This window comes from Erithacus rubecula (genome assembly GCF_903797595.1).
Source record: "Erithacus rubecula genome assembly, chromosome: Z".
NCBI classification, from domain to species: domain Eukaryota; kingdom Metazoa; phylum Chordata; class Aves; order Passeriformes; family Muscicapidae; genus Erithacus; species Erithacus rubecula.
The window spans coordinates 22,658,212-22,664,211 of NC_136661.1; positions in this window are offsets into that span (position 1 = coordinate 22,658,212).

The following is a 6,000-nucleotide window of genomic DNA, read 5'->3' on the forward strand; positions in this document are numbered from 1 at the left end:
ATTTGGCTAAATATCGAAACTGACTGTGGGGCAAAGGCCACAGTTTACTTGCATCAGAATAGGGTGGCTGGGTTAAAATGCTTCCAAATGTAGCAGTCAAGGCTTTGAAAAAGAACCAGTGGTTTTAAATCTCTCTGCTCAGAGGATGCCTGATTTGAGATGCTTTGATGTAACTTGACTTTGTCAAAGCCTGAGAAAATCACATCTACTTTAGATGGTTCAAGCAGGCGCAAATATAAACAATGCATCTAAAATAATTTGGAAAACAGGAGTATTAAAAAAAAAAAAAAAAGTCAGTTCTCACATCTTCTTAAACCCCCAAATCATTACTTACTGCAAAAGAAGTTATTATGGCCTTTTTTGGTAACGTTTCTTCTCAGCAATGGTTTCACAAATGTGCTAAGGGAGAAAACAATGAAATAGCAAGAAAAGTGTATAGGAAAATTCACAACTTTGGAAAATAAAGAAGAACCACCAGCCCTGTGGATGTAACAAAGCCCAAGTCACTGCTTGAACTAACACCTGCATTAGAAATTCCATCTGAAGCAAGGCTTTCAATCAAAACAGTCACCTTTCAGGTCTGCAGCTCTGGTTACTTTAAATGCCCACATATTTACATTACATTTTCACTGTTCCAGTGCTCTGTTTCGTGTGCTGCTTAGGCTCCCTTGTGGCTGCAAGGGTAACTGGATTACTCCATGATTTTCAAGAAAGTTAATATCCTAGGTGGGAGGTAGGAAGCTGGACAGTGTTGCAAAAAAATTGTTTCCTATTATGGTTTAAGTTTAAAAATCAAGGTGGTGTCATGTTATACTACACTACTAGTTAAAACTAGTGTTTTTAACCAGGACTTATTAAATGTAGGCAAATTTTATTAATGCGTTCTCATGTACAACACATTGTCTTCTGTCTGATCATGCCACATAAATATTGGAAAGACTACAAGCACGCATTAAGTACATAGTGGAAACGGAGCTAGGTTATGTAGCTATGTGGTTTTTTCAAAATATCAAGCCTAAATGCTTCATGTGCCATAAAAATAATTCCTCCTCCATATATACATAGATCTTTCTCAGTAGTTGGAGAGAAAACTAATAGTTGAGAAACAACAGTTTTTAATGGAAATGAGGGCTCTTTTCTCTTTCTGGAGCCTCCTTCTTTGCACAACTCTCTTCAGAGTCTGAAGTGTTCAGAAAAGGAAAACACTACTTTTAAGATTAAAAGACAAGCTTTAGAAATTTTTCAAGGCATGATCTACCAAAATACATAAATTCTGATAGAATTATTACTACTATCCCATCCTTAAAACATGTGTGCAAGATTTCTCACAAATACTTTTTATGTAATTCATTCAAATCAAAACACATTCAAGGATGAAAAACTTTTCAATGCCTATTTCTACTTATGAAACTTCTTGTTGTATTTTCTATTTATTGCCATTTTTACTCATGATTTGATGATCACATCTGAAAAGCTTTATATGTGAGCTTGCCTGAAAAAAGAAAACACTACCGAGCCCTGCTTATAATACTCTTTCCTTCAAAATCTTGGAAAGGCTGTTACTTCTTGAACAACAAAAGAATAAATTTCTGTCAACCCATTAAAAAAAAATCAGTGTTTGTTGCAAGGGAAAGGATCCTTCCACTTTTTCCTTTAAACAACTCTGTTTTCAAGCATAGAATGCACAGGATTTACTAAAAGGTAAGGGAAATAAGTAATGTTACCTTCAACATCATTCGCTGAAAAAAAATCAAAAGTTCAGACAAGAGTTTTGTGGCAAAGGTTTTCTGCAGTTTAAGGCGATCACTGTGCTTCCTCCTGTGCCTACCTGGACTACTGAAGGAATGGGATTATGCACTCCAACAGTTTGCACATCCATGGGAAGTTTTGAAACAGTTATTTCATTTCAACTATGTTTGATAGAGGGGTGGTTGAGTCTTAAAGATACTTGGGGTTCAGAGATTTCATGCAAATGCTAAGTACAGGAAGATGATAAGAAAGGCAGAGAGAAACAATTAAAGATCTCTGTTAATGGAAGAAATCAAATCTAGGTTCAGCATTTATTTTCTCTGTTGTCCTGGTGCTAGCCAGGCCAAATCCAAGCACTGAGCTGGTGGTCAAGCAGTCATGCCAGGCTCATTTCACAACAACAGTTTTCAATGGTAGTGTAAGTGTAAGTTACATGTAGTGGTAGTGTAAGTTAGAGTAATTATTTTTCGTTTGGCATAGAAATAAACAGAGGAAAAAGACAAGGAAAGGGAAGGATAAACATCTTTGCAAAACACATCTAAAATGCTAACGAACATTAAATCACTCCTCCAGGAGTTTGCAAATCAAAGGAAACAAGGAAGAAACACTTCTAAGGTTGTTAGATTAGGAAAAGCTGCTCTTATTTTTGTTTTTCTGCTACTATCAGGAATTTCCCTTCTTCCTAATTTTATAATTTACCTTAGGTTTAAGCTTATGCAAAGTGTGATTAAATGCAGGAGACATGTGGAAAGTTGTCGGCTCCCAAATGTTGTCTACACTGCATAGATCTGTGTACTTTGGCAGGTTTATAGCCCAGAATCTAGCTCCCTGGAGACTTGCTGCAACTTGTAAACCCATAAGGAACTTTTCAGGCCAGTTCTAAACCTAGTTATGACAACAGTTTAATTACAAGATTTTTATAGGGATTTTCTTTGTCATTCTTGCAGTTTGAAACACTGGAGAAAGATTTTATATTGCATTTCTGAACCAGACCTGGATATCAAGGTGGATTTCCTTAAACTTTCAGGTTGTTGTCTGGGGTGCAGAAAAACAGACAGGACAAAAAAGTATTGCAGCATTTGTTCTTGGCTTTTTACTTGGATTTATTTCTAAATGCACTTCTTGCCCTCTAGGTCAAATGCCTCTATCAGCTGTGCAGCTGGACAAAACACTACTAGTTGTAAAGGGCAAAAAAAGTGAACCAAGTATCATCAGAAGAAAAACTTTATATTATGATTAGCAGTAAACTTCAGGTAACCTGAAATATTTTGGTGCTATTATTTGTTCTCTGCTGGGAAAACATCTTAGTTTCATTTAATTCTGTTCTGAATCTGTTTCTCTGTCTGCAGATATTTTCAGACCACTTAATTTATCTCTAATGTAGAAAAAGCATGGACTGGGTTGTATATAAAAAGATATTTAATTCTACTCTTTCATTAAACATTAAAATATTCCAGATTTTTCAGATGACTATTCAGATGACTTTTTTGACTAGAGATTGTGCATGGAGCCTCAGTAATATGAAAACTTAGCTCAGTAAATTACTTTACACTTTGTCCCAGGATTATAACTTCTTTGTATGCTTGGGTTGCTTGGCTGGCTCTTTTTTCTGTTCTTCACATGAGTAGCTTCCAGTCTTCCTCTCTTACTCTTTCATGCTTTTTCTCTCTCCCTATCCTGTGGGACCTTATTTTGTACTATTAAAGCCACAGATGCAAATTGTTTTTCTGACAGACTCATCAAGTCTTGATTGATTCCTGAATACCAGCAGTAAATTGCAAATTATTTCCCCCACCATTCCAGCAGGTTCCTTCAGCACAGAGATTGGGGTTGCATTCAGTGTAAGATGTATTTCATGGCAGAAAGAAGACACTTTGGAAAAGTTTAGGGACATGGTTAGGGTACAAGTTTGCTGCACTTAAGCAATCCCTTGGGCTTGCTAGAAAGCAAAACCTTGCAGTGCACCTCTGTCCCTGCCCAGGATGAGAGGAGATGGTGATTTACTGATGCAGCTGATCCTTTTTCTGCCTTGCAGAGCTCCAGCACACCTGGAGCTCTGTCTCACCGGGACCACGAGGAACTGTGGAATTAGCCTCTGGAGGACTGGCTGCCAAATGGTTCAAACAGCATTGTACAAAGCACATTTCTGATAAAGTATTTACATACTAGTTTAAAGTGTTTTTATGTAACCCACACTTCCTCCTATTCAGTTCTGGTTAATTTACCATGTCCATGGTGAGTAAGAGTGTCCAGAGACAGTGTGATTACATCTGCATATTTTATCAATATGCACCATTCTGTGGAAATGGGAGCAGCAATTACTATTAAATTAAGCTGCTTTTCCCCTTTGAAATCATTGATGAAAATATAATCTACAAATATTATCTTAACCTTTTGCTAATATCACTGTGAACTCTTGGTTTAAGGTCTCTTTATTTAACTGTTTAAAAGAGGAAATGATAACAAATGTTTCAAGGAACATTGTTCCCAAAGACATAGGAACTCTGTCTCCAAGCAAAATACTTCACCACTTCTTGTTTACAAGAGGTATTTTGTGATCTTCTTTTCTGGTCTGAAAAGTTTCAAAACCTACGTTAAAGTAAAGGAGAAGCAGAGAAGTGTCTTTATGGAACTCACAAATAAAATCTTTCATTTTCATTGTAGCTAGGCTGATACAGTCACGAGAAGTTTGAGAAGTACCCAAAAGGGAATTTTCCATAGGACTACACTCTGGAGTATATAAGCACAAGGGAAATTAGTAACATCTAGCCAAGTTAAATTGCAATTAAGCAAAAGTTAGAGCATTCTTTTCTTGAGAAATACTAGCTGATGTTTCTAATAGAGATTTTTGAAATTGAATTGAAATAAGAAATTTAATGGTGCAAAATGTTTGGGATATTGTTGACTAAATTCTGCAATTAGGGGGAAAATCCCTACACATATTACAAATTGATTAAAACTTTTGCACCATGTTGGGCATTATTTTTATCCATATGCTCTGCATGAAATTGATGGAGCTGAGTGGGAGTAACATGGCACGTGAGAGGAATCATCACTTAAATTTGATTTACTTATCAAGGCACATCTAGGAACCTGCAGATTTGAGAGATTTTGATCACCAGTCTTTTGTTTCAGAAATAGTACTACTGCAGTCACAGGATAAGCAAGTGCCCCATGGGCTTTCCTGTCCTACAGAGTGCATGCTAAAAGAGCTCAGCAGTTCTAGAAGGGTTAGAGCTTTTGAAACCTCTAAGTATTACTAGTTGAAACAATTGTTAGAATTTATGTTGCCGATGTGGAGAACATAACCTGGCCTGCAAAATTCAGTTCCCTCCTCAGTTTTCTGCAGCTGTCCTGGACAGTTGCTGAATCTGGTCTCTTATGGGATTTCTCCGTTGAATAATTTCTGACCATTGGACAGAAAGACCTTTGCTTAGTTGTTTTCTTCTTTGCAGTGGTAAGAGAATTCACTCTAGCAGCTAGTTTGAGGAAATCTTGACATGGAGGGAGGAGGAAAACTTTTCAAGAGGGTGATATTTAGCATTTTTAAAGGTAAAGAAAACAGGCCAAACTTCTGACCACTCATAGTCGGCATTAAAGACAAAACTAAGGAATGCAATTTTTTTTGGGTGTTTCATTTATTTCCTCTTAAAAGACTGTAGAGTAACTAAGTGAAGTTGATAAGGTCACTCAATTGACTTGAAACAAGATTTCATTTTTAAGCCTGGATGTGGATATTGGATTAATATAGGAGAAGTTCAATTGCTGTAGCTGGAAAAAGAAACCAGGGAGGCTGATTCTTCCTGGCTAGTCTTCTTGTCTTCTTGATGAGAGTCATTATGACTTTTTTGATAGTGAAAAATGTATGCATTACTCAGGAGAATAATAATAACAATGAGAAAGAACTCAGATTTTCCAAGGGATCTTTAATTTCATTGCATTTATCCTGTGTTCTGCTGTGGTTAGATGGTTTAAAGAAGGATGAGAAAAATCTCATCATGTAAAATCTTCCCTGAGGATAAATTTCTCCCAGTCTGTATAAGTTAGTGATTATTTTTGTCCTGAAGCAAAGGATTCATACATAAACATAAGCTATAATTCCTATTTGAATTCTTGCAGAATGTTTCTGTCAGATATTCCTGTGCCTTGGGTATTTTTGAAAAGCAAATTAAACCCCATTATGTAATGAATCTGTGAAAATGGGATATGACACAATTAAAAATGGGCTCTGTACATTTTTCCTATGCTAAA